We start from the raw sequence: 18750 nt of genomic DNA on the forward strand, positions 1-18750 counted from the left end.
CTAATTCCCTTTTGAAGCCGTCCATGCTTGTAGCCACCACCACTTCCTGTGGCAGTGAATTCCAAGTGTTAATCACTCTTTGGGTGAAGAAGTACTTCCTTTTATCCGTTCTAACCCGACAGCACAGCAATTTCATGGAGTGCTCACAAGTTCTTGTATTGTGAGAAAGGGAGAAAAGTACCACTTTCTCCATCTGCTCTTTCCCATGCATAATCTTATTTTCGACCACCAACCCACCTTGAGTTTTAATAAGAAAGTTTAGTAGCAATAACAGCACTATTGTTTTTTGTTTGTTTTCCTTTGCTATGTTTTAAATGATGGTTCCTATTCTCTAGGAACATCAATATTCTTTTGTCAGTATTTTCTATCTAGACTGCCACTCGATTGTCTCTCAAATCCGACACGGGCTACTGCTAATTGGTATGCGAGATAAATATTGTTTTGCTTGAATTTTTCCCCAATATTATTTTTTAAAATAATAGCAATAAGCCTGCGAAGATCATTTAAGTATTCATGTAATAAGTTGTGGCCTTTTACACCATTTAGGAAGCTGACGATCCCTTGCCTGTTAACGCAAGTTTGCTTAAGCAGGTCAATCTTTGAAGATGCATCTTTGACCTTTCATCTAATTAATGATTTGTTCATCTGACAACCACAACTGCTTCTGTAAGTGGATGTTTTGTTCCCCGCCGGAACGGAAACTGAGCTCTGCTTTCTTGCTCGCCGTCGGTCGAAATGGGAGACATTTGTAAGTTGTACAAACTTAATGGATAACCACAAACGCAGAGATCACGGAGTTGGCCTCCTCCATTTGTTTTTTTTAAAACTCTTTATTAGGATATCACAATAAGTACACTTATAATCAGGGCTTTTTTGTAGAAAAAGCCCAGCAGGAACTCATTAGCATAATAGGCCATACCCAACAGCAGGGACTCATTAGCATATTAGGCCACACCCCTGACAGCACAGCACATTCACATATTAGGCCACACCCCCTTGTTACCAGAAGTGTGCTCATCCAGCCACACCCACCTTTTGCTTCTTATTCTCTTTACCTTGTTTGTTGACAAAACCCAGGGCTTTTTTTTGGAGCAGGAACTCCTTTGCATGTTAGGCCACACACCCCTAATTGTAGCCAATCCTAATGAGTTTCTGTTGTTGGGTGTGGCCTATTATGCTAATGAATTCCTGCTGTGCGTGGCCAACATGGGAGCCAGCCGGAACTCCGTTCCTGTCCGTTCCTGCCCCAAAATAGCCCTGATTGTGAGCCACTTCCCGCCGCCATGGTTTCTGTCAGTAAAAGGCAGAGCAAGGCCCTTTCCAGGGCTGTTGTGATGTCTGAGGGAGAATTTATTGGAGCCATACCCACCCACCACCACCAAGTGACTTGCTACCTCCCCGTTTGCATGACTCAGCCATGACTGGATGCTTGACATTGTTCAATAGCAGCCATCCCACAAAAGCCACTGTGGTGTAGTGGTTAGAGTTTCAGAGTAAGATCTGAGGGACCCAGGTTCAAATACCCACTCCGCCATGGAAGCTTGCCAGGTGACTTTGGGCCAGTCACACGCCCTCAGCCTAACATTCGTTTCAGGTATACGTTTAAACTTATTCTAAATAGTCTTCGGTCTTAATAATTGTCAAAGCAAAATGAATTGTTTTTAACATCCCAATATTTCTCCGTATAGTCTTTAAAATCCTTCCAATCTGCAAAAAAGTCTTCTGCTTCCTGATTTTTAAGCTTTCTTGTCATTTGGAACAGGAAGCATTCTGTAACTACCCTGGTTCAGCCAGCCCTCTGTCTTCGGGCCCAAGAAAGCTGAATCTTGGGACCAGTTTGGTCTAGTGGTCAAGTGCGCGGACTCTAATCTGGGAGAACCGGGTTTGCCACTCCTCCACTTGCAGCTGCTGGATGACCTTGGGCAAGCCATAGTTCTGGCACAGCTGTCTCTGAAAGAGGAGTTCTCTCAGAACTCTCTCAGCCCCACCTACTACACTCTTGCAGGAAGGTTTTATTTTATTGAAGCCATGAAGTACTTAGAACAGAGGTTCTGTTCAGAATAACACAAAGGGCTTGAGACAGGTATAATAAAGCAAGTTCAAAATAACATGGGCCAATAGATATGATTCCCGTGCCCACCTTGAGGGATCATCTCGTGCTCAAACCTTGAGAAAGCAACGGTTATAGCTAATTAAACAATTCTTCTATTCTCACACTACTGTTCATTATAGACTAAGCAAACAGCCTCCAAATGCAACCACCTGTAACCTTGGCTGATAAGGTTCCTTCAAAGCAACGCTAGCGTACATGGAAAGGAATGTAGTTTGATGATGAGCGCTTGAGGGTGAGGGGGTACATGCGTACAAGAGTCCAAGCCAGTTAGGGAAAGGCAGAGGGGGGGTAGACACATCTCATATGCACGGAAAAGACATATTGGCAGCTTGCTGACACCTAGATATGCCAAGTATTGAACCTGGAACCTTACGCTCACAGTGCAGAGGCTTCACCACTGTGTCATGGCCTATTTATTAATTATCATTCATTTATTCAATTCAACTTGTTAGGCCAACCCTTCCCCTGCAAGCAGGGCTCAGGGCGGCTTACAGCAAAACCAAAACCATAACAATCCATTAAAAACATTAAAAACTACTAAAAACAATATATTGATCAAACAATATGTTACCTTTTCTAATATGAGAAGAAATTTCTTTTCCCACCAGCCCCTGGGTAAAGGGAAGGGTTGACAGCTCCAGTTTGGGAAATACCTGGGGATTTGGGGGTGAAGCCTGAAGAGGGCGGAGTTTGGGGAGGAGAGAGACTTCAATGGGGTATAATGCCATAGAGTCCGCCTTCCAAAGCAGCCATTTTGTGTAATGATTTCATGTTTTGCTGTGTGTGTGTTTCTTTAAATGTTTAGTTGGACTGCAGTAATATGAGAAGAGTGATAGAAGGAGATAGGTTTGATGGAATTGGCTGATGACTGAGAGTGTGGGAGGAGGGGTATCTATGAAAGTGATTCTGTGTGTGAAGTTTGAAGAGAGAGGGTAGTCTGTGTGGCTATGAGAGTTTTTGAGTCTATTATGTGTGAATAAGACAAGCAGATTAGTCTGTGTGAATATGAGTTTTGAGTCTATTCTGTGTGAACAAAGAGTTCAGCCTGTGTGGCTATATAGATGAGAGAGAGAGAGAGATTAGACTGTTATGCCTGTCACAGTGGAGTTTTGGGAGTTTGAGAGACTGTTTGTGACACCAAGCTTTGCCAGTTATATTTACAAGCTCCTTTCATCAGCAATAGTTCAAAATAACCAGAAACATATTTTGTTCTTTATTAAATAAATCTTTTTTTTGGTTTCAACTTATCCCAGAAATCAGAATAGTCCTTGCTCAGGGCCACATAGTCCTCTGAAGTGGCCACACCCTAGGTTGTTTTACCAAAGAGAGAGATTTGGAATTTTTAATTCCTGGTGGCAGCAGAAATCTACCAAGTTTAGGTACACAGAGAGTGTTTTAAAGGTAAAACTGTGTCCCCAATAAGTGAGGATACCACAAACTGATCTCTGTTGCCTGGAAATCAGTTGTAACCCCAGGAGATCTCCAGCCACCACCTTGAGGTTGACAACCATGGTAAAGGGGGTGAGGAGCAGTGAGTCACTGTCCTCAACCGAATTCCTGTCAGAACATCTCTGCCTTGCAGGCCCTACAGGAAGGTAATAAATCCCGTAGGGCACAGATATTCTCTGGCAGAGAGTTCCACCAGGCAGGGGCCAGGGTTGAAAAGGCCCTGCCCTTAGTCGAGGAAGGCCGGACCTCTCTTGGGCCGGGGACTACAAGAAGGTTCTTACTGCTAGAGCATAACTCATAGCTGAGGCTTGATCTAAAAATGCCTGAGAGCAAGACCTCAGGAACGGGAAGTAATAGCATGGGCTACACCATGTCAAACAACAAATGGGAAAGACCATTTCTGAAAATTAAAAGCTCACTGTAAATCGGAGGAGAAAAACCTAGCATATGAAGAAGAGAAGAAGATATTGAATTTCTACCCCACCCTTCACTACCCAAAGGGGTCTCAGAGCGGCTTACAAACCCCTTTCCCTTCCCCTCCCCACAACAGACACCCTGTGAGGTAGGTGGGGCTGAGAGAGCTCTGACAGAAACTGCTCTTTTTCAAGAACAGCTCTGACAGAACTATGGCTTGCCCAAGGTCATCCAGCCAGGTGCAAGGGGAGGAGTGGGGAATCAAACCCAGTTCTCCCAGATTAGAGTCCGCGCACTTAACCACTACACCAAACTGGCTACACAAAACTGTCAAAGAAAGCTAGTGGAGATGGCTTCTGGCCCAGGGTTGAAGACTCTATCCCAGACTGGTGGTTCTGGAGGACTTCAGCATCCATGCAAAATCCCCCTCTGGTCTGTCTGAAGGTTTTGACGCTGTCGTGGCCACCACTATTTGTCCCAGATTGCGCTGGGCACAACACACAAGAAAAGGCACACACGTTATATAATCTGTGGTACCAAGCAGAGTTCTGCTGTTCTGCACGATAATCAGGTCATTATCTGCTGAACATCCAACCAGGCATCGTCCCTTGGCCAGCGGTCCAGTTCGGTTAGTCTTCCACTGGAGGCTGATGAGATTACAAGAAGCCTTGGGCTTTTTCGTGACCATAAGAGGCAACACTGTTGAAGCCACGGAATGGGCCTGGTACGCCAGGCTCTGACAAGCTATAGGCACGGTCTCCGACTGAGTGTTGCCAACCTCCAGGGGAGACTGGCTGTCTGCTAGAATTACAACTGATGTCCAGACTACAGAGATCTTTTCCCCTGGAGAAAATGGCTGCTTTGGACGGTTCTCTCTATAGCATTATACCCCACTGAGCTCACCTTCTCTCCTCAACACACACACAAACCCCGGTTCCACCCCCAAAGGACCAGGAGTTGCCCATCCAAAAACTGGCATTCCTCCTTCCCCAGTGTCTTCCCCCACCCCTAAGTGATGAACATTCATTTGACACATCTGCCCTTGATCCTTTTTCAGTCTTTCCTCAAGCCTGGCTTTAGGACAGAGCCAGGGCTATTTTTGGGCAGGAACGCACAGGAAAGGAGTTCCGGCTGGCTCACAAGTTGGCCACGCCCAGCAGGAACTCATTAGCATAATAGACCACACCCAACAGCAGAAACTCATTAGGATTAGCTACATTAGGGATGTGTGGCCTAACATGCAAAGAAGTTCCTGCTACAAAAAAGCCCTGGGTTTGGACAACAAACAAGGTAAACAGAATAACAAGCAAAAGGTGGGTATGGCTGGATAACCACACTTCTGGTAGCATGGGTGTGCGGCCTAATGTGCTAATGACCTGTGCTGTCAGGGGTGTGGCCTAATATGCTAATGAGTCCCTGCTGTTGGATGTGGCCTATTATGCTAATGAGTTCCTGCTGGGCTTTTTCTACAAAAAGAGCCCTGACAGAGACTAATGCCTCTGGAGGACTATCACCATTTACAAATGGATATGCGATGACGCACCCATCGGGCTGGTCTTTCTACTGCCTTTTAAGCAGGAGATCAGAGGTGAAACCCTAAGTCGTGGACATTCACTTGAATGCTCTGACTTTCTCACAAAGGCATGGGCAGATTCCCCAACACCACCACCAGCTGGCTTTATTTTCTAGTCTCTTCTGGACAATCCCAACATTGGTGGGACATTGTGACACTGGAGTGTAACAGAACCAAGAAAAGACTCCACGGTTCACTTGATCTTCTGTAGCACCATCTAATCATAGTCCTGCTGCACACTGCATTGTCTCTTAACATATCACCAGAGGTCATTTCGGGGGGAATCGCGGGGGATCGCAGTTCCCCCGAGTGAGGTATGGGGGCGGGGCACATGACAAAGCCCCGCCCCTGCTTCCGGCCGCCCCGCTTCCGGCCCTCATTCAGCCAGGAGGAGGCAGGAGAAGAGGGAGGGTAAGTTGCTTCCTCCCTGCCTCTTCCCACCCCTGCCTGCCTGGGGCCAGGGAGGGCCTTCGCGGGGCTTCCTCGCACTCCCGCGGGCCTTGCAGGTCCACCGCCGGGCCCCTCATGGGGCTCGGCAGTGGAGCTGCAAGGCCGGCGGCAGTGGCCGGGACCGCCGGGACCGTTGGGGGCGGTGTGTGTGGCCTTATGACACACTTCCGGTGATGTCAGGGGGTGTGGCATATGCTAATGAGTTATGCTAATGAGTTCCCCTAGCTCTTTTTCTACGAAACGACCCCTGCATATCACAAAAGATATTGCACAGCCCCTTTATTAATATCAGTCCTCCTTAATTATACAAAAGTTTTAAGAGGGAGGACGCCTCTGAGTCTATTTTGAATCAGTGCTCAGTCTTCCTCCAACAGAGGCCCAGATAGCCTCCTGTTTCAGTGTCTTCCTCAGGGAGTTCAACAGATATTTCCAAGCACAAGGTTGCCAAATACCAAAATATTTATCATTTTTGTTCAATGAACGCTGCAAAAAGTCTCTCTTAGTGAGCGCAAAGCTTCCTCCAAAGTGAAAATAGACTTTATTCCAAATAGAATCAATGGAGTCCTCCCTCTTGAAACTTTTGTATAATTAAGGAGGACTGATATTAATAAAGGGGTTGTGCAATAGCTTTTGTGATATGTTAAGAGACGATACTTAGATGTATGGTATTAAGGCTTATATGATATATAATGTATGGTGAATAAATTGTAAAAATGTATTACCAAAAATTTATAAAAATGATTTGAGATATTTTATAATCGTCTGTAGCACGGTATTTGCTGATTGTTGGTATTTCCTACTTACCGTGGGTCCTATTTTGGTTTTGTGAATTGCTGTTTTGGTACACTGCATTGGTCAGGCCGCACGTGGAGTATAGTGTGCAGTCCTGGAGGCCTAACTTCCAAGGAGAAGAAGAAGAAGAGATTGGATTTATACCCCTCCCTTCACTACCCAAAGGAGACTCGGAGCAGCTTACAATCCCTTTCCCTTTCCCTTTCCCTTCCCCTCCCCACGACAGACACCCTGTGAGGTAGGTGGGGCTGAGAGAGCTCTGACAGAAACTGCTCTTTTTCAAGAACAGCTCTGACAGAACGATGGCTTACCCAAGGTCCTCCAGCAGCTGCAAGTGGAGGAGTGGGGGATCAAACCCAGTTCTCCCAGATTAGAGTCCGCACACTTAACCACTACACCAAACTGGCAAAAGGATGTGGACAGAATGGGGTGGGTGCAGAGGAGAGTGACAAGGATGATTGGGGGCCTGGAGACCAAGCCTTGTGAGGAAAGGTGGAGGGACTTGAATGTTGAGTCTGGAGAAGAGGAGATTGAGGGGGACACAATTGCTCTCATTGTAAGTATCTGAAGGGCTGTTACTTAGAGGAGGGCAGGGAGCTGTTCCTGTTGGCAGCAGAGGAGAGGACTCACCATAATGGGCTTAAGCTAAGGGTGGGAAGGTATCTTAGGATCTTAGGACAAACTTTTTGACAGTCAGAGTCATTCAACAGTGGAGTCGGCTGCTTGGGGAGGTGGTGAGCTCCCCCTCCCTGGCAGTCTTTAAGCAGTGGCTGGACCAACGCCTGTCAGGGATGCTCTAGGCTGATCTTGCATTGAGCAGGGGGTTGGAGTAGACGGACTACATGGCCCCTTCCAACGCTGTGATTCTCTGATCCTAGTTACAGTCGACTGGATCATTCCAGCTTGATCTCACTGGATGACGCCAAGAGAATTTTCAGATAAGCGAAGACCGTAAACTGTGGCTTAGGACCACGTTGCTCTTGGCCGGCAAAATCTTGTGAAGATGTAATAACGTCACCTGTGCTAAAGGATGTCAATGCTTCTCTGGCAGAGGGTTTTTGTTCTCCTAAGCCCCTGAAAGAGGCTGTGATTAAATCATTGATGGGGGGAAAAAATCCTTGCCGGAGAAGAAAGTGCTGGCTAATTATAAACCTGTTTCTAATCTTCCCATTTTAGGGAAGATTATTGAAGAGATTGTGGACAGGCGAGATTATCTGGGTGACACATCTGCCCTTGACCCTTTTTTTCCAGTCTTTCTTCAAGCCTGGCTTTAGGACAGTGACTAATACCTCTGGCAGATTATCACCATTTACAAATGGATGAGCAATGACGCACCCATCAGGCTACTCTTTCTACTGCCTTTTAAGCAGGAGATCAGAGTTGAACCCAAAAGTGGGGAACATACATTGGAAGAAGGAGGAGGAGGTTCTATTTATACCCTGCCCTTCACTACCCAAGGGAGTCTCAGAGCAGCTTACAAACTCCTTTCCCCTCCCTTGCCCACAACAGACACCCTGTGAGGTAGGTGGGGCTGAGGGAGCTCTTTGGAGGACTGCCCTTGAGAGAATAGCACTGAAATGACTTGTGGCTGACCCAAGGTCACACCAGCAGCTGCATGTGGAGGAGGAGTGAGGAATCAAACCCAGTCCTCCCAGATTACAGTCCGCACTCCTAGCCACTACACCAAACTGGCTCTCACACCAAACTGTCTCTCCTACATCCCAGGGCGATGATCAAATGATGGGAAGAAGATTCACCTACACTGTTTTGAGTCCATAGGAGGAAGCATTGCACTAAATCTATCTACCTACTTACCTACCTATGTATCTATCTATCATCTATTATCTCTCTCATTTATCTATCTACCTACCTACGTATCTATCTATCATCTCTCTCATCTATCATCTACCTACCTACCTACCTACCTATCCAAGGCTCTTTTTGTAGAAATAGCCCAGCAGGAACTCATTGGCATAATAGGCCACACCCAACAGCAGGAACTCATTAGCATATTGGGCCACACCCCTGACAGCACAGCTCATTAGCACATTAGGCCGCACCCCCATGTTACCAGAAGTGTGGTCATCCAGCCACACCCACCTTTTGTTTGTTATTCTGTTTACCTTGTTTACGCCAGGGCTTTTTTTGTAGCAGGAACTCCTGTGCATGTTAGGCCACACACCCCTAATGTAGCCAATCCTAATGAGTCTCTGCTTTTGGGTGTGGCCTATTATGCTAATGAGTTCCTGCTGGGCGTGGCCAACTTGGGAGCCAGCCGGAACTCTGTTCCTGTGCGTTCCTGCCCAAAAATAGCCATCTATCTATCTATCTATCTATCTATCTATCTATCTATCTATCTATCTATCTATCTATCTATCTATCTATCTATCTATCCGTCTATCCGTCTATCCGTCTGTCTGTCTGTCTGTCTGTCATCTATCTATCTATCTATCTATCTATCTATCTATCTATCTATCTATCTATCTATCTATCTATCTATCTATCATCTATCTATCTATCTATCCTGACCAATAGAAATGCCCATTCCCTGCAAAGGACAGCCTGCCCATGGATTGTGTCACCAAGCTATCATGGGAATTGCATTCACCTCGCAGGTAACAGAAACCATAAGATGGAGGCATGTCTCATCGACCCCCCGGTCCAGCCACCTGCTCAGAGGGAGGCGAGCACTCGATGAGTAACACGAGTGTCAGGATGCCTCCGTAGAGACTGTGTCGAAGGGGATAATCTGATTCTTGCGCTGCCTCGAGACAGTCACCGAGGAGGCAGCTGTAACTTCATCCTCCCGAAATGGCTGCTGACATGCGCCGCGGAGCTTCAAGGCAAACCGATTGCACTCGTGGCCCATTAGGACGAGAGCATCAGGCCCATGCGCTGAATCCGTTCTGGCACCACTATTATCCTCACTAATGATGTTTCCATGAAAACATAAAGATCAAGGAAAGGAAAGGGAATAACAACATCTTTCATTGTGTTGCTGTATGTCTGATAAAGTCATTAGGGAAAACAAGAAAATGGCTTTTTGATGCTGATGCTGCATAAACATGTTTTCCGAGAGAAAATGTTTTCACATTATCTTAAGAGATGAAAGAGTGGAGGGGGAGAGAATAAACTCTCCGGCTGGGGTCTGGGCAAGTCAGAAAAAGTTCTCTTTGACATTCAGAGTGGCCCAAAAGTATGACTGTGTGATTGAGCTGCCAATCCTCCAGTTGGGGGGGGGGGGGGGAAAAGGGAAAAAATGAAACAAGACAGCAGCCTCGTGTACTTACAGGAAGTTCATACAGGAAGTGACAAAAGGTAGCTCTAGGAATTGCTGAAAACTTTATGGTTTTACCATAGAATTCCAGTGAGTTCTAGAGTTAACACTTGGGATAGTTATAGGAATTGCTAAGAACTCATTGTGAGGTTACCATGGAGCTCCCAATGTTGTACCCTGCATTGGTCAGGCGGCACCTGGAGTATTGTGTGCAGTTCTGGAGGCCCCACTTCTAAAAGGATGTGGACAGAGTAGAGCGGGTGCAGAGGAGAGCGACGAGGATGATCGGGGGCTTGGAGACCAAGCCCTGTGAAGAAAGGCTGTGGGACCTGGGAATGTTCAGTCTGGAGAACAGGAGGTTGAGGGGGGAGATGATAGTTCTCTTGAAGTCTTTGAAGGGCTTCCACTTGGAGGAGGGCAGGGAGCTGTTCCTCTTGGCAGCAGAGGAGAGGACTCTCCATAATGGATTTAAATTAAGGGCAGTGGAATCAGCTGCCTCGGGAGGTGGTGAGCGCCCTCTCTCTGGCGGTCTTTAAGCAGCAGCTGGACAAACTTTTGTCAGGGATGTTCTAGGCTGATCTTGCATTGAGCAGGCAGTTGTACTAGATGGCCTGCATGGCCCTTTCCAACTCTGTGATTCTATCATTCCTAGAGCTACCCTTTGCCATTTCCGAAATGAACTTCCAGTCAGTGAATGAGGCCGTATTTCCCCCCCCTTTAGATCTTCTCCCCCGACACTGCGGCTCCCCCACAACCCTCCCACTGGTTGCCAGGCGCTGCCTCGCAACCCTGCTCTTGGCTAGATCTGCCGCTGAATTTGGAATGAGTGAAATTTCAGAGTTCCTCCTTGGGCAAAACGTCTAAGACCTTTGGGGGAAGCAAAAGCAGGGTTCCCCCCCCCACACACAAAAGAGTTCTGAACATATCTGTGCTTTGGCACGTTTACAGGGTGATTCCTGCTCGGACGTGATTGTTCAGCCAAAGGTCTTTGAGGGGAAGGATTAGGCTTGCCAAGTCCCCCCGGGGGGGCAGGAAAAACCCCGCCCCAGAGGCCCGTTCCCTGCCGCCGGCGAATCGGGACCCAGGGGGAGCCCCACCCCGATGTGTGCGTCACCCGGAAGTGATGCAACCACGCCGGACATGCTGGGTGCGGGGCCACGGGCATCCAAGGGGAAACTCTATGGTTTTCGCTCGGATGGTCGTGGCCCCGCCCACATCGTGTCCAGCATCGTCACGTCACTTCTGGGCGACATGCGTGCGGCGCACGCGCTCCAGACGCCAGCCGGGAGTCCCCCACTGTGGCACAACACCTGACTTGGCAACCCTAGGAAGGATGGACATTAGGTAGCCAACTTCAGGTTGGGAAATTCCTAGGGATTTGGGGGTGGTGCTTAGGAAGAATAAAGTTTGGGGAAAGGAAGGCGCTCAGCAGAAATGGGGTGCCATTCTGTCATCTGAATATCAGTTCTAATTCCAGGAGAAATCCCCTGTTCCAGTGGTCAACAAGACCTTGAGTCCTGTGTGCAGTTCTGGAGGCCCCACTTCAAAAAGGAGGTGGGCAAAATCGAGAGTGTGTAGAGGAGAGCGACGAGGACGATCAGGGGTCTGGAGACGGAGCCCTACAAGGAAAGGCTGAGGGCCCTGGGAATGTTGAGTTTGGAGAAGAGGAGATTGAGGGGGGGGGGCGTGATTGCTCTCTTTCAATATCTGAAAGCCTGTCATGTGGAGGAGGGCAAGGAGCTGTTCCTGGTGGCAGCAGAGGATAAGACCCGAAGCAACGGGTTTAAATTACATGCAGGAAGGTATCGGCTGGATATTAGGAAGAACGTTTTCACAGTCAGAGCAGTTCAAAGGTGGAATCAGCTGCCTAGGGAGGTGGTGAGCTCCCCTTCACTGGCAGCTTTCAAGTAGAGGCTGGACGAATATTTGTCAGAGATGCTTTAGGCTGGTCCTGCATTGGACAGGGGGTTGGACAAGTTGGCCCCTTCCAACTTTATGACTCTATGACTGTCAACATAAATCTTTTACAGTTCCACAGGGCCTGCAAGACAGATCTCTTCCTCCAGGCATTCAATTAGGAGCCGCCACCCCACTTAGGCTTGCCAAGTCCCCCCAGGGGCCCGTTCCCCGCCACCGGCGGATTGGGCCCAGGGAGGAAACCCACCCCCAAAGCACGCGACGTGCACGTCACCCGGTAGTGACACGGGCACGCCGGGCATGCTGGGGGTGGGGCCACAGTCATCCAAGGGAAAACTCTATGTTTTTCCCTCGAATGGTCATGGCCCCGCCCCCAGCGTGCCCGGCGTGGTCACGCACACTCCCAAAGCAGCACTAGAGTCCCCCGCTCCAGTGCCGCTTCTGACTTGGCAACCCTAACCCCACTACCACCAACATCGGTGGCTATGGATTGGACCTGGCTTGGAGAATGCGCCGCACTACCGTGCAATGCCAAAGACCATGGGATTAGAAACATTGGTTGTATGTTATACAATATGCCATTTGAACTACTGATAGACAATCATCAGCACTAGCACTTGTTTATTCGATTGTTTTAAACGTTTTGGAACGTTTTAATCTTTGTATGGTTTTGGGTACTGGGTCTGTAAGCCGCCCCGATGAATAAAGGCAGAAACAGGAGTGGAGTTATTCCATGCCCTATCCAGGCCAGATCCCCAGACTTTACTCTGCGAACTAAAAATACACTAAATAAAGCAATGCCATGAAAAGCACAAGAGGAAAGGAAAGATTGGTTTCGCCTGCTGCCTACCTGTTAACGGATCGACGCGCGTCTGTGTCCTTCGGCCTCTTCAGAAATCGAGATGGCTGGTCAGGTATTGCTGCAGTGACCTTTGTAGGATGACTTCAGACACGTATTTATCCAGCCTATCCTTCAAAGGATTCCAGGAAGATAAGGGGAATGGTATACCTCCTCACCGCTAGCCAACCTTGAGCCGGAAATCTCAGATAAAGTAGCATCGCTGCCAGAGCCTACCGGGTCCCAGTGCTGGCATAGTGGATTTTATTGTAAATATTTTCTAAATATTTCTATTGTAACTTTTACACGTATATATCTTCTCGGAATGACTTTGTTCTATGTCTTTTCTGCTGGTCTTTGACCATATCAATCAGTCTGTATCAATCAATTAGTCATCAGTTAGTTTGGTGTGGTGGTTAAGTGTGCGGGCTCTAATCTGAGAGAACCGGGTTTGATTCCCCACGCCTCCACTTGCAGCTGCTGGATGACCTTGGGCAAGCTGTAGTTCTGTCAGAGCTGTTCTTGAAAAAGAGCAGTTTCTGTCAGAGCTCTCTCAGCCCCACCTGCCTCACAGGGTGACTGTTGTGAGGAGGGGAAGGGAAAGGAGTTTGTAAGCTGCTCTGAGACTCCTTTGGGTAGTGAAGGGCGGGGTATAAATCCCATCACTCCTCCTCCTCCTCCAGGGTCATCTAGTCCAGCCCCCTGCACAATGCAGGGAATTCACAAATACCTCCCCCCTACACCCCCCAGTGACTCCTGTTCCATGCCCAGAAGATGACAAAAAAACCCTCCCGGCTCCCTGGCCAAACTGGCCTGCAGAAAAATTGCTTCCTGACCCCAAATTGATTATTTCCCTGGGCATGTAAGAAAGGCCCACAAGTAATAACTAAAAGTAATTGTTACCTGAAAAAAAATAGTATAGAAGGAATATGAAATGATTTTTAATGTTTAGAGAAAATGAGGTAAATATAGAATTAATGGATGGAGGAAGGGTTAAACGGGTGGAAGCATTGCGGGAAGCCGAGCAAAGGGGAGGGGAGGGGAAACTGAAAAGATGGGATATCAAATGAAGTATTCTACGAAATGCTAATATTGTGTTATCCTATTAATAAAAATTGTTTATATATAAAAAAAGAAAGGCCAACAAGAAGTGTTTGAGTGATGCTGAGTCATCAGCAGGGGTAATTTAGTAGAAAAAGAGGTGCAGGAGCTCATTAGCATAACATATTTGCATATACCACACCCCCTGACATCACCGGAAGAGTGTCAGAAGGCAACACCCACCGCTCAGGCTCCACTGGACTGTTTTGGATTGCTAGCCATTGGGGGGGGGGGCCCTGCAGATCTGCTCTCACAGATTCCCCCTGCCCCACCACCCCCAATCAAGCCCCCCCACCACCACCCCGCAAGTGCCGGGAAAGGCAGGCGGTGAGGGTCCTGAGGTCTTCCCCGGGCTCTGCGCCTCAGCGCAGGTGGGGGGGGGAGGCTCTGCAACTTACCTGGCTGCTTCTTGCTCTGACTGAGGGCTGCTGGGAGCAGGGGGCGGGGCTTGTTGCATGTGCCCACCCCCTGGGCTCTTTACTGCCGGAGCTCCGCTCCTGTGCGCTCCTGCAGGAAATGACCCCTGGTCATAAGCAACTTATGGCAAGCCCTCATGGGGGTTTGAAGGCAAGAGTCGAGCAGAAATGGTTTGCCATTTGCCTTCCTCTGCACAGCTACCCTCTTCTTCTGGGGTGGTCTCTTCTCCAAGTGCTGTCCATGGCCAACCCTGCTTAGATTCCAAATGCTGACAAGCGTGACCTAATATGGGCTCTTCAGGCTGCTCCAGCCCGGTTGTCCTTGTAGAACAAAAGTTTTCTCCAATATGTAAAGGATGACCTGATAAATGAAAGTTCATAGCTGATAGTGAAGTTCATGCAGGAGATGGTTTTTCATAGATCCAGGTTATTTATACTTTAAACAAATGTAAGAACATCAGAAGAGCCCTGCTGGATTGGACTAGTGGTCTATGTAGTCCAAGATCCTGTCTCACACAGTGGCCAACCAGTTCTTCTGGAGGTCCAACAACAGGGCATAGAGGCCAAGGCCTTCCCCTGATAAAACCATCAGAAGAGCCCTGCTGGATCGGTCCAGTAGTCCATCTAGTCCAGCATTCCATCTTACACAGTGGGCAACCAATTCCTCTGGAGGGCCAACAACGGGCAGAGAGGCTGAGGACTTCATAAGAACATCAAAAGAGCCCTGTTGGGTCAGACCAGTGGTCCTTCTAGTCCAGCATCCTGCCTCACACAGTGGACAACCAGTCCCTCTGGACGGCCAACAACAGGGCACAGAAGCTGAGGCCTTCCTAAGAACCTAAGAAGAGTCCTGTTGAATCAGACCTGTGGTCCATCTAGTCCAGCATCCTCTCTCACACAGTGGCCAACCAGTTCTTATGGAGGTCTAACAACAGGCTATCATAAGAATGTAAGAATAGCTCTGCTGGATCAGACCAGTGGTCCATCTAGTCCAGCATCCCATCTTGCACAGTGGCCAACTCTGGAGGGCCAACAACAAAGTATAGAGGCCTCCTGGCACTGGGATTCAGAGGCTGCCTCTGAATGTGGGGGTTCCTTTTAGTCACCATGGCTAGTAGCCACCGAGAGACCTCTCGTTCTTTTAAAACTCTCTGTTCTTGTGGCCATCACTACATCCTCTGGTAGCGAACACTACCTTTTAATCACTCTCTGTGTAAAGAAGCATTTCCTTTTGTCTGTCCTGCACCTACTGCCCATCAGCTTCTTTGGATGCCCCTGAGTTCTGATATTTTGAGAGGAAGGGAAAAGTTCCCTTTTGTCAAAATTCTCCACATGCCGAATTTTATAAACTTCTATCATTTCTCCCTGTATTCGTTTCTTGTCTAAACTGAAAAGTCCCAGACTCCTCAGGCTTTCTTCTTATCTTGGTTGCAATGCTCCCTCTAAGCTGTGGAGTCTTGTGAGCAAAAAATCTACTTTGTGAGCTCCTGGCATTACAGTTGTGAGCGGGCGACTTGGCTACTGCATAAAGTCAGTTTGCTCTGGAGCCATCCTTCCTGAGCTAAGACAAAAATGTGTGAACCAGAGGCTAAAAAACTGTGAGCTAACTCACACTAACTCAGCTTACAGGGAACACTGCTTGGTTGCCCTCCTCTGGCCCCGGTCACACGGAGACGTTGTCGCGCTAAAGGCATGAATGTCAGGTGGATTTTCGGTGCGCGATCACATCTGGGAAGTGCAGCGCACCCGTAGCCAACCCGTGGCATCCTGCCGAAGATGTGCAGTAAAAAAGTACTGTGGAAAGTGCACTAGTATCCAGAAAACGTGGGGAAGGGGCGGGCGTCTGATCACGGGAGCACTAGTATCCCATGATATCCGGCGCCCATCCACATCCCGTCGCAAACTGGATGTTTTTCATAAGCGCATGCGCACAAACACATGACTGAAAGCAGTGCTGCTCTGTGGAACTGCACATGCGTGCAAACGCGAAACGCTTGTCGCGCTGCTTCTTTGCCATGCTCCAGCATCACCATGTAATCGCCAGCTAACAGCCTAAGCATGAAGCCTTGGGGGACCGTGTGATCGGGTTACCGTGCTTTATTTTGCTCCGGGGCAAACAGCCATGCATCCCGCCCGTGTTATCCGGCCCGTGTGACCGGGGCCTCTGTACTTTTTCCAGTTCTGCAATGTCCTTTTTGAGATACGGTGACCAGAACTGTACGAGAAAATGGGGCCACACCACAGATCTATACAGGGGCATTACAATATCAGCTGTTTTATTCTCAATCCCTTTCTTAATAATCCCTGACACAGAGTTTGCCTTTTTCACCGCTAAAGCACGCTGGGCTGACACATTTTCATTGAGCTATCTTCTGGCTGTCTTTTAGAGATTAACGGAGTCATCCCGAACACTTACGCTTTCAAATTCCATTGAAGTGAATGGGCTTAAAAGGGTGTAATTTGCACACTGTCATTTTGAAATGGGTACAAAAACTAATTGTAAGACAATGACGGCCTTTTAGCATTGCTGTGGTCAGTTTTCGTAAACAGCAATCTGACCAGCTAATTTCGTAGCAGTTAGTTTCCGAAATGCTTTCAGAGAGAGCAATATTGTAATCTGGCCTGGATGTTAATGTTCGTGGAACATCAATAATTGTGGTCCTCTTTCTCCCGAAGATGGCACACAGCAACCAAGCTTTAAGACACTGCGAGCTACAGATGGCACTTGTCTATCCATTATCAGTCTGGAATGTAAAACTATTCTCAAGCCCCGGTCACACGGGCCAGATAACGTGGGGGGGGGGAGGCGTGGCTGTTTGCCCTGGAGCAAAATAAAGTGTGGTAGCCTGATCACACGGTCCCCTGAGTCTTCGCGCTTAGGCTGTTAGCTGGCAATCACACGGCGATGCTGGAGCGTGGCAAAGAAGTGGCACGGCAAGCGTTTCGCATTTGTGCACATGTGCAGTTCCGCGGAGCAGCACTGCTTTCAGTTACATGTTTGTGTGCATGTGCTTACGAAAAACATCCGGTTTACGACGGGACGTGGACGGGTGCCAGATGCCACGGGATCAGACGGGTGCCGGATGCTCCCGCAATCAGACACCCGACCCTGCCCTGCGTTTTCCGGATACTAATGCACTTTCCGAGGTAGTTTTTTCTGCGCATCTTCGGCGGGACGCCATGGGTTGGCCACGGGTGCGCTACGCTTCCCAGATGTTGTGGTGTGATCACGCCCCGAAAATCCACCTGACATTCGTGCCTTTAGCATGGGAAATCCTCCGTGTGAAAGGGGGCCTAGGAAAACTGTAACCTTTCCTATGAGGAAAGACCGAAGAGTCTGGGGCTTTTCAGTTTTCAAAAGAGACGACTAAGGGGAGATGTGATAGAGGTTGATAAAAATTATCTGTGAGATGGAGAAAGCTGACAAAGTGAAAATTTTTCTCCTTTTCCAAAAATATTAGAACTCATAGAATCATAGAGTTGGAAGAGGCCATACAGACCGTCTAATCCCACCCCCTGCCCAATGCAGGACCAGCCTAGAGCATCGCTGACAAATATTCGCCCAGCCTCTTTTTGAAAGCTGCCAGTGAAGGGGAGCTAACCCCCTCCTGTCATGATCTGGGCTGTGCCACCAGAGGCCTACTAGGCCCAGGGAGCCTGGCTAGCAGTAGGTGAGGCTGGGCCTACAACTCCCAGAAGACCCTGAGAGGTTTTGGAGCCAAAATTGACCAATAGGGAAGAAGAGGGCTGGGGGACAAAAGAGCTGGTGCCAGAGCAGAAGCTGTTCTTCTTCCAGAGGGCAGAGCCAGAAGGAAGGCTGCTGCAGGAAGAAACCCTCATCCTGAGGGCAGGGTGAGTAGTCTAGTGCCACTTGGAATAGTGAGCTAGGGACAGTATATATTCAGACGCGTTAGGGCATTTGATTTCTTTTCTTTTCACCCACTTACTGTTATTATTGTGCACCTTGTTGTTTGACATCCTATACAATAAACCTTTTCCTTGTTTCACTAGGGTTGCCAAATTTAAAAATCCTACCAGCGGGGGGAGTGTCCTGCTGCTCCGAGAGCCAGTCAGAAACGTGTGTGCACACCGCCGGAGTGTCACCAGAAGTGACGTCACACGCTGGGCGGGGCCAGACCATTTGCGGGGAAAACTCTTTGTTTCCCCCTCAAATGGCGTGGCCCCGCCCCCAGCGTGCGACGTCACTTCCGGTGACGTGCATGCCGGGGAGGGGTTTCCCCCGGGCCCCGATTCCCCGGCGTCAGGGAACGGAGCCTCGGAGCCTCCGGGGCGGGGGATTTCCACCCTACCGGGGGAGTTGGGAGCCCTATGTTTCACTCTGCCTGCTCCTCACGCCTCTTATTCGGCCAAAAGGGAGGTCTGAAGGTCTTGGGAGGGTGCTCTGGGCCT

The sequence above is a fragment of the Gekko japonicus genome, unplaced genomic scaffold, assembly GCF_001447785.1.
Source record: "Gekko japonicus isolate JY-2015 unplaced genomic scaffold, Gekko_japonicus_V1.1 scaffold2066, whole genome shotgun sequence".
Classification (NCBI taxonomy): Eukaryota; Metazoa; Chordata; class Lepidosauria; order Squamata; family Gekkonidae; genus Gekko; species Gekko japonicus.